Source organism: Parus major, chromosome 1, assembly GCF_001522545.3.
Source record: "Parus major isolate Abel chromosome 1, Parus_major1.1, whole genome shotgun sequence".
Lineage (NCBI taxonomy): Eukaryota > Metazoa > Chordata > Aves > Passeriformes > Paridae > Parus > Parus major.
The window spans coordinates 7,833,258-7,843,867 of record NC_031768.1 but is presented as its reverse complement, the minus strand read 5'-3'; the positions used below and the strand labels follow the sequence as shown (position 1 = coordinate 7,843,867).

General features: G+C 50.4%; 1 long non-coding RNA gene across 1 annotated transcript; it reads right to left on the bottom strand.

Moving 5' to 3' along the window:
* Positions 1-7,939: 7,939 nt before the first annotated feature.
* On the bottom strand, positions 7,940-9,590 carry LOC117243867. The gene is made up of 2 exons (XR_004495804.1): positions 8,920-9,590; positions 7,940-8,071 (listed from the first exon to the last, which is right to left on the bottom strand). It is a non-coding gene; the product is annotated as an uncharacterized LOC117243867 (long non-coding RNA).
* Positions 9,591-10,610: the final 1,020 nt, after the last annotated feature.

Here is a 10,610-nt window from a genome sequence, read left to right as displayed (position 1 = left end):
TTTTTTTTTTTTTTTTTTTTTTCAGTAGGAGAGCGGCTCAATCAGTCAATTACTTGAAGAGCCGCTCTAATTTGGCACCCAATTGTTCCCCCAGCTGCCGCTGCGTCTGATCTCCGCTGTGGGCGGCAGGAGCAGGCTGCCTGCGCAAGGGATGGAACCCAGGCGCCCAAGGGAGGAGGAGGAGGAGGAGGAGGAGGAGAAGGAGGAGAAGGAGAAGAGGAGGAGGCGGCAGCATCAGCAGCAGCGGCAGGGAGGGCCACTCTGCCTGGATGAACAGCCCCGCGCCCGCAGAACAGCAGCACTAAAAATGCAGGCATTAAAAATATCTCAGGGTCACAGGTGATTGCTGGATAATAAAAATTACTTCGGGAGGCGGCAGTGGGAGGGACAGATCCTGGCGGCAGGGGAACAGCCTGCCAAGGCTGGCCCGGCCACAGCGACTCGCTGCGAGCCACGGCCGCAGCCGCCGCTGCTCAGTAATGAATGTGATGTGACATTTATGGCTTTTTCCACTGTGGATTTTAAATCGCTTCACAAAGATTGCTTAATAGCACTGTCCTCTTCTTCTCTTCCTATCTCTCCGCTCATCCTATATAATATAAAAAATAAGTGACTTGCCTCCCGTCACGTGAGAATTCAGCGGCTGAGCCAGCAGCGGAGCACAAGTACTCGACCTACGTCTCCTGCCCTTTAGCCCCTACAAGCAGTCCCTTTTTCCCAAGAAATCCAAGAATAGGATCTGTACGGCCACAGCTGTTTTTATGTCAGCGAGGATTTTTTTTCCTGAAGAAGAGGAAGCTTGCTTTCAGCGAGGAGCCTTGATTAAAGCCGCACAGCGCTGCAAGGGGCTGCGGGTGCTGCGGTGAGGGAAGCGGCTGCGATGCTCCCCACTCCAGGATTGAGGTACCCAGGAGCAAGAAGAGGTGTGGCTGCAGCCAAATACGTGTCCCCAGGCTATAGCTCCTCTTTCACCCTTTTAGCACAAGAGTTTCCATATTCTGTGGCACGGATGCACACGTGCATTCACACACATGCAAACGCCTGCCTCAGCCTGCGCTGCTGCCATCGAGCTCCTCCAGCTGCACCCGCAGGCAGGCAGGCAGGCTCCCCGTGTATCCCGGCAGAGAACATTCCCTACCTGCACACCACCCAGCCCTGCTCCTGCCCCTCTGGTTTACTCCTTGAGGCCTTCAAGCTCAAATTGAGGTTCCAAGGGCAGAGAAGCAGCACACTCATTTTGGAGAGAGCCCATCTGCGCTGTGTGCAGCACAAGAAGAGATGCTTGTGGATGAAAAGGCTGCAGCAGGAAGGCAGAGGATGGATATAATATTCCTGCCCTCTTCTGCCCCATCCAATTCTTGGACTATGCAAGTTTTGTATGGTGTACTTACAGTTCATAAACTGACTCCTGGTACCTGGTGGTCTTTTACTTCTTAGTGGGGAAATTAGGATTATTCAAGGTACGCACATGCAGATGTGCACCCACACAAGCACACACACACATCGGCACTGGTGCTGCCTATAGCAATGTATCAGGCTCTCAAAAGTCATTCCTTCATGTTTGCTCCACCAGGCTGGACCTTTCCTGTTTATCAGGACATTGCTGAAACAGCCAGCATCCCCCAGACAGCAGACAAGCCGTCACACCTCAGTCACAGAGCTCTCCAGGAGCTCCACGTGAACCTTCTGCAGTCCTGGATTGGGGCCACTGCTTCTGCAGCTGGGAGACCTGAGATTCAGGACTTGTTCTGACGTGCTCTCAGCAGCTCCTGCTTGAAGGCACTTATGCTCACCATCGGCTGGCATCCTCCGAGGGCAGGTGGCTCCCTGCCAGAGGGGTAGAGACACAGACCCGTGCCCCTGGGGCTGGGTCACTCTCCACCAGGCCAGGGGAGAGAGGCCCAGCCAGATGGAGCCAGGAGAAAGCACTACCAAGTTGTTGGCCAACTTAGGATGTGATGTTGGCTTCACAGGAAGCTACTTGGCTGCCTCTCCCTGAATCAAGATTCAGCGATGCCAGGAGACAGGCACAGCGGGGAAACTGAAAGCAAAAAATGGCAGAGTGGATGGCAACTCGACATTAATTCATTTTTACCATATGTCTGACTATTCATTACACTCCACCATTCTGTTCTACAAGACTCCTGGGGGTCTTCCATGCCATTTTATGGCTAGTGGGGTTCCTCTCCGCTTGCGGCACAGCGTCACCACGTGTGCCCCGGCTGATGGCTCACGAGGTCCTGTGGTGGGAGCAGCCCCATCCCACGCACAGGCACCAACGTGCTCTGGCACTCACAGCCCATCCCCAGCACACCACAGGTCACCTGGCACAGGGGCCTGTCCCCCAGGAGCCACACAGGCAGGTGACACCTGCTATAAATGCGCTCTGGCACCTGCTGAGAGACCCGCGCTGGGAAGAGCTGGGGTTTTTTATGGATTTGCAAATTATTCTGTATTTCTCTGCGGTCTCCCTCCAGAGTGCGCTCCTGGCATGGGACCAAGCCCCGGCTCCAGCAGCAAGCGTGACTCATCCTGGCAGGCAGCGGCCCAGGAGGGGGAGGATCACCCGGGCTGGGAAGCTAGCACCATGGCTTTGCTGTGTGCTCTGTCTGCACTGGCAGCAGCAGCTGTTTCTCCTCGTAGGTGGGAAGGTTGAATCAGCGGCCCCCTTGGCTGGATCCAGCTGTCCAGCCCCCGGCACGCCGTTGTGGCCTCTCACCCTGGCTCCTGTCACACGCACAAGGAGTAGCAGTGAGCTGCCTGCACTCCGCCTGCACTCTGACTGCTGTGCTCCCCGGGCTGGGAACCTGCCCACAGAATGAGCAAACCCCAGTCTTCTTCAGCCTGAAAGAGCCTGGACCAGCTCCTCATGAACCAGCCCCTCTGAGGGACTTCAAGGGGCACAAAAGGGCATTCTGCACAGGGAGGTGCAGGGATGTCTCTGGATGTCAATGAGGAAGGCACAACGGCAAGTAGTGTAATAATAAAACTTCTTTATTAATAACATAAAATAAGAAGAGGAATGTAAAGTAATTCTTATGTCCCTTCAGATGCTGGAACCCCATTTATGAGCTACATTAGATGGCCTCCAGATGAATTGCCACAGCTGTCAGCATTGTGGTGATGGGTCTCCCTCCTGCACCATGGTGCCTTTAATCTCCTTGACAAGCAAAATCATATCTCTTTTTCTGACAGATGGGGAGGTTCCCTCCTTAAGGATGTCCCCCAGAGCACAACACCAGCAGCACGAGGCATCTCAGCATGTTCCCTCATACTGCTGTGTACACAGGTCTGCAGCCTGCCCAGCCCCTGTAGTGCAGACTTGTCTTGCCCAGTGTCACTAATAAATGTCTTCCACAAGGCTCCCAACAGGGAGAAAGCCCTTATTTTTCTTTCTGTCAGACACATCCTTTTCCTCTTAAGTTTTTGTGCTTGCTACTGACCACAGACTGAAGTCAAATCAATGGAGCTGCTGTCATTGCTCCCTCCAAGGGCACATGCAATTAAAATCATCAGTGTTGCTTTGCCTGAAACACGGGGGCAAACTCTGCCTTCACAAACAGTTTCATTTCATGCCTTAAATCAGAATATCAGAATCCTCTTACAGAAAGGCTTCAGGTCTCACATGTAGTACAGATGATCAAAATTTACTTCAACATGCTGTTATTCTTTTCAGAAGTACCAGATGGATGTACTTGCAGAGGTCAAGCATGGACTCAGCACAGCAGTGAACAGGTACACACATTTCCTGGAGCACCCTGGGGATACTCAGATCATGTCTGATGTTGATGACCATTCACTGACAACTTTATCAAGGCAGTGCCTGCTTCCTTTGACTTCAGGGACAAAACACAGCTCCTCTCAGTCTGACACTCCTCAAACTTGGAGAAGAGCACCCCAGCAGCTGTGTGGGAAGTCCTAGAGGTCTGCATGGGGAGATCTTGACTCCCAGTTGTATAAGATCCTCAAAGCCCAAAACATACATGCTTAAGTAAATAACTGATGTTTCTGGAGTCTGTCCACCCCTAAGGCCACTCAATAATCCTCTCCTGGAAAACTTTACATCTCCTTCCACTCTGCTGAAGTGTCTGCCATCCTTCATGGCCAGTTTTCCAAATGGTGTTCTGCTGCAGAGTACTTTTATTTGAGATCCTCATTCTGTCCCAAACCAGGAACTGGGGCAGGATGGAGTGCAGAGAAATACTTAAATGCAGTATTGATGTTATGCTCTCACATAGAGACTTCTGTGGCATTAGGACAACCTCCAGAAAAGGGGAAAAGGCTGCAGTTATTCCCCTCAGTTCACCTGCCCCATATAACTTCCTTTAGTTTACCTGGAAACCCAGAAGCAGAGTTCTCCTTGTGCTGAGTTTGATTTTTGCAATATCACCTCCATGTAGGAGCGCCTTTTTCTGCTGCAGGAAGGGAAGCGTCCCTGTTGAATGTCGTTTGCATTCGTGTCCCGTGCAGCTCCTTGTGGCTCCGTGCTCCCTTCGGGCAGCGTGCCAGCGGTGTGAACCAGCAGCGCTTCCCGACGGAGCCGGGAAATCACCGCTGCGGCTTGGGGGGCTGCGAGGCTCTCCCTCCCTCCCTGCCAGCGGGATGGGAGCTGCTGATACACCCAGGGAGGGAGCCACCCATCCAGTGCTCTCCCTCTTCCAGGTCGCCAAGTGTTCGCCAGCAGCCTGCAACCACGGCAGGTTTATTAAATTTAATGAATGAGTTTCACCAAGAGGCGCTGTGAAAATTCCACATATAAATCAGTATTTGCGTTCGTATTGGCACATTTCCTAAGGAAGCTGAAATCATTTGCGTTGCTTTATTGGCTGCCTGCTATAGCTAATTAACAACACAAATTAGCATGGAACAATCCCAAATTCAATTTTTGGAAAGGCACCCCATTTTTGTCCTTGAAATTACCAAATCACATATAAAGCATAATGTGTATGACACATATGATAGATATATGTGTGATGCACATCTACCACATACAAACCTAAACAAACATAAGAGCTTGCCAATATTAATCCACTTCAAATCATTGTTCCAACTACTTGAGAAACAAATATGCATTCAGTGACCTTGAAGAGCCTGCACTTCCTTGGCTTGACATGACACAGAAAGCTCCTAAAAAAAGTGATGACTGAATTCTTACCAGAGAGATAGACAATAAAGGTGGGTTAGAGAGGTACACAGATAAACCCAAACAGCCACCAAGAATATAGGAAAGGAGCACATCACTTACTTCTTCCAATGGAGTAATGGTAGTAAGACAAATTAACAAATATCTGAGCAAGACTTTCATGAAAGATCTGCTCCTGAGGATAGCTCTTGCTCCTTGAGGAGCCACTGGGGAGCAGCTCTGAAGTCATCCCATGCCAGCAAGAGGGAAACCTGCAGTGTCTGCAGGAGACCTTGCCAGTGGGAAGCTGAGCACCGAAGGGAGGGCCGGGAGAGTGAGCGCGGTGACCAGCGTGACACAGTGCTGGGACAGGCTCTGTGTTAGCAGCGTCTGTCTGTTCCTTGGAAACGACCGAGAACTGAAAGCATCAAAGAAATAAAGCTGTTGCCAGCTGGAGGAACAATAGGCGAGCCAGAGCTATCTTTAGCTCACGGGATTAAATTCAAATTGCAAATGCAAAGGCCTGGAAGAAAAGGCCTTCCCGCACTACTGAGCGCCAGCCTAAGTGCACAGCACAGCCCGGCACTGACGAGCATCCGCAGCCCCTTTGTCATCCGCTGTCATCACCTCACCCCAAGGAAGGGCAAAAGGAGAGCTAAAGAGGAGGGTGAGTCTGTCCCTGCCTGACTGCAGTGCTTCCAAAACACCAGATTTTTTCCTGGGAGGGATGCTCCTGGGAGGCTGCCCGGCAAACTTCACCATCGGTAGCCATCCAGCTGCAGCCACACAGACCTCAGCACAGGCCAGTTTTTCCTGCTTCTCATTCATGATGGGTAGAGCAGGCAGCAGCTGGATGTACCAGCACTCAGCACAGCCTCTTGCAAAATCATCAAGGGATGTGTGGTGGCTCCAGGATGGCAGCAAGGGGCCCAGTTTTATAGGCAGTTCTAGGTTTGATGAGAGATGGTGAAAACTGACCCGTTGTACCACTTTCCTCTGACACCTTCATTCTGTGTGGTAACTCAGACCTCCCTATCCTATAGGCAGTGGCTTTGAATCCATGGCCCACTAATTGCTCCTGAGAGTCCCCCACATCACATCAAGGAAAACAAATCCTCAGCTCTGCCCCTTCACAAGACAACCTGTACAGACTGAAAATTTAAAAACAGCCCAGTACAGCTCTGTGGCAACCAGGACATAAAGGACTGCTGGGAACACATCGTTGCTGCTGCCCCCTGAAAGGGAGTGCTGATGGGCAAGCCTAAGCCAGATTTGGCTTTTAAGGTTTTTAAGGTTTTTTTAAGGTTGCATTAAGGAACACGATGGCTTGCCTTTAAGACCTTAGGATGTCTTAAAGCATTGTCTTGCCTTAGGATGTTAGCTCGTGTGTGTTGGCTAAGGGGCTGACAGCTTACTTAGGTCTGACAGCACACATCAGGCTGGCTGACCACAGGGTACATCTGCACCATGCCCTCCAGACAGCTAAGCTTGCTCTGAGCCAGCTCCCAGTGCTGCCAGCTGCCAGCTCGGCTGATAACCCTGCCATGGAGCACAGGACACGGTCCCAGCAGAGCTCTGGCCACCGCGGCTACACCGCTACCCAAGGATTCATTTACAGCCGTCCCCAGTGGCTGCAGGGGGCTTGGTAAGGGGCTGAATCCACAGCACTGAGGGCAGCACTGTCAGCCCCCACTCAGAGAGACTCACACTCGACTAATCGACCTGCTGGGGCATCATGGCCCTAAATAAAGGGACTTAGAATCTCCCTCCCGCTACACCAAACTGGAAAAAATCCAAGCTGTGAGTTAGGGATTGCAGACACACCAAAGAGCGAGCAGGGGAGGCTGTTGCCTGATAACTTGTTTAATGAATTGCAGGCTTCTGAGCTGGTCTGTTCGGCTAGGGAAATCCAACAAGCACCTCACACCCGAGCGCTAGGAAATTGGTTTAATAGTTTCAGTGCTGTAATGAAACACCACTGGGGAGCAGAGGTTCCAGCTCTCACCTGAGTGTGCAGTTTTCATGTTGTAAAAAACAAACTTCTTTCTGATTCCTCCAAGTGTTTTGAGGTGTTGTTATACAGTCACAACATTGACTTTTAATGGCAGTGCAAATGACAGTCACAGAAGATGAAGCGTGTACCTGTCCAGCTACGGCTTTCTGCAAAACCTGCCAGCAGTGCAGAGATTTTTAACTCAATGCTGCAGTCATCTGCGTTTTTATGTTTGTTATTTTGTTTTTAAGCAGCCTCTTAGTGGTATCTGGAGGCCATTTGCTACTCTAATACTCAGCATGAAAGGAAGGGCTTGAACAAGAGGTTGAGCTCTTTTAGGAGAAGAAAGAAAAGGAACTGCTGCAGCACTGGAGCTGGGGGAGCAGGCAGTGAAAGCTGCACCTTCAGCCTGGCCCTGCTGGCCGAGGGAGGGCAGGGATGCAGGGAAAGCCTCTCTGAGCCAGGCAAGCTGCAGCCGTGACGCAGCCTCCGTGCCCGTGCCAAGGCAGAGGTGCCGGCACACAGAGGGTTACAGTGAAGTTATAACTTTAGCTGTTAAAATTCATGAGGTGTAAAATACAAATTGCACGTGGTGGATGAGCTGCCTTTAAAGTTTATATATTACTGTCCCCCAGCCCGCTCCAGTTCAACTCTCTGTTGGCAGGAGCTAATTAGAGCTCGCCAAAGTGGGAAGCACAGCCCTGCTGGGGAGAAACAGGTTAGGCAGGGGGTCAGCCAGGGCCCCTCCAGACTGTGTTTATAAATGTTTGGCTACAGGAAACTGGGGGAAACCCATGACCAACACATGCATGCACAATCACAGATCAGAATTAAACCTTTATTCTCATTTCTTCATCTTTTTAGACTTCTCAGTTTGAAAGACATGAAGCTCTGCCTTTGAAGTTTATTTTTTTCTTTTGTTTGATTATTCCCATAGCTCAATTTATGTAATTTTCCTGTAAAGAAAAAAGAAAGGAAAATATTTTAAAATAGTTTCCGCAACCCTAAAGCTTCTGCATTTATTTTTTTTATGTCAAACTCCAACCTCATTTTTTATGTGCTCCATACAACTTGACACACATACATCTTCCAGAGCCAAGCTTTCTTGCATTTCTATTCACACTGAACAGAAACTCTGCCCTGAGTACCAGTACCAGTACTTTCACCATCCCAGGCAGAGAGGGAGAAAATCAAAAAGGCCCAGATAGACACAAGCATTTGGGAGCACCAAACCTGTTTGTAAGGGTTTCTTCATGTCCTGGGTGACCCTATGTATCCTCACCCAGAATTCAGTCCCTGAGGGAATTTTTCTCACATAATTCTTTCCCCACCCAAGAAAGACTTAGGGATCAGAAATTCAGTGGAGAAAAAAATGTGTAAATATCCAGAGCACAGAGAACGAGCATCAGCTTATGCATAGCTGACTGAATTGAACACAAACAATGATTGAGAATAGGATGGGCTGGAAGAGGAAATTTAAATATTTATCCTAAATGCTCTTTCTTTGCATTTCTTGAAATAAATTACTCCCAGCAATTGCAGGCAGAGATTGTTGATTAATTCCAGCAAAAGCAGAGAGACGGGAAAAATTACTGAACATCATCTATTTCTGAGTTTCAGACAGTCTTTTCATATTTCATTGTAGTCTTTGTGATTGGGCTTTTTGACTCCAGGGCGATTTGTGGGCGGTTTGCAGAGGAGCTCGCTGCTCACGTCATACGTATAGATACAGATCGTGAAGCACCGCCACAAATATGAGAAGGAAGTGCTTTGCATACAGCAGGGTGGAAACACAGGCTGTTACCTGGCCAGGAGATTGCAAGGTGATCAGCACAGATGTCCTGAAGATGTTCTGCTGAGAAGAACTCACACTGGGGCCACTTGCACCCTGATCCTGCTCAGCCACTGGCAGAAGCAGCGAGCACCGAGAGGAGAAGCAGAAACCAGGATGGTGTTACAGCTGGTTGAGCCTCGGCTGACAGAAATGCCCCGGGGCTACTGGCAATCGGACATAAATTAAACCAGTTGTGAAGCTGCTTTAGTTTATACTCGGGCAGCAGGCCAGCCCCAGCTGCCTCAGCAGTAGAGGAAGGTCTTAAAGCTGCCTGTCCTTCCTCGCACGCAGGCTGCCAGGCACAGGGGCCTCCCTGTCCCGTGTGAGCGCTCCTCCTCCCTCGGCCAAAACAGGTCCACGTGTGTTACGGCACCAAACCCCAGAATGGTTGTGCTGCTGTCTCAGTGGCCTCGGGGAGCCTGCAGGAGACACTCCAAAGTATACAAGAATATCCAAAGTAAGGTGTTGTAATTAATTTTGTGTGAATTCACTGAGGGAAAACATCCATGCAGTTGTGGAAAAAAGTGGTTTTATTTTATTTCTGACTCCAGGAGTCAGAGCAGAGGTTTGCACACTCTCTGAAACTCCATGAGCAGCTGCACTGCAATGCACTAAATGAAAGAGTGAAATGCTTAAAAATGCTGCCGTGCAGGATAATCCTGCTGAAAACCAGGGAAAGCCTGAGCTGAGTCTCACTTGGCTGCTCCCTCCGTGTCCTGTGCCTGCTCGCACATCAGTGGAGCCGTGGAGCAGTGCTTGGCACAGGCCAGCCCTCCCCACTGCCAGGCTGTCCCTGTTCCTCATGCAAGGGGATTTCCTCATGCGCCAGCTCAAGAGCCACCTCTGCATGACCTGCAGCAGGACCTCCACGTGCCACCATGTCAGCCGTGAGCACCGAGTGATGCCTTTGCAAGGCACCAAAAGGCAGGGCAGGAAATCAGTGCCTGCACCCAAAGCCCCAGGGCTGCCCTTACAGCCCAGCTGCAGCAAAGTGCCCCAGGCAGGCACAGGGTGGGTGGCTCTCTCTGCTGCTCAAGTGGCACTGAAGGCTTGGGGACCAGCCAGAATGGTGGCCCATGGATGGTGCCACCAGGTCTCGCTTAGGCCTCCCTCCTTGGGGCTTGTCACAAGTGCACAGGTTTGTGCATTGCCTGAAAAGGAGACAAGCCAAAGCTTGGATTTCCATGTGTGGGATCTTCAGCAGATGACATCAGAGAAGCTCTACAAATTCAGGAAACCTTCACAAACCAGAGGCACCAGCTGTAAAGAGCAGTTGTGAACAGAGCAGGTACATTTTGCTGGCAGCTCTGCAGGTAAGCAGCAGCACACACCATAAGGGAGCCAGAGGATGGCTGGAAGCTAAATGGACCATCTTCCTTGCTTTGTGGTCACTGGGATTCAGTAAAAGTCACACTGCCATTTGCAGCTGAGCCTTTGTAGGCAGTTCCATTCCACACAGGAGATCTTGCAGGCTCACAGTGACACAGATAAAGATCATGTCCCAATAGCTGAGACTTTTCAGTACAAAGCAGAGTTGCCACACTCCCCTGAAATATTATTGTCTCTACAGTACATGTGGGAGTCTCACTGGTCCTACAGCACCTTGGAGAAGGAAAGCCTTTCTGGTTTGGGCAGAGGTTAGAACCATTGTGGTTACATTA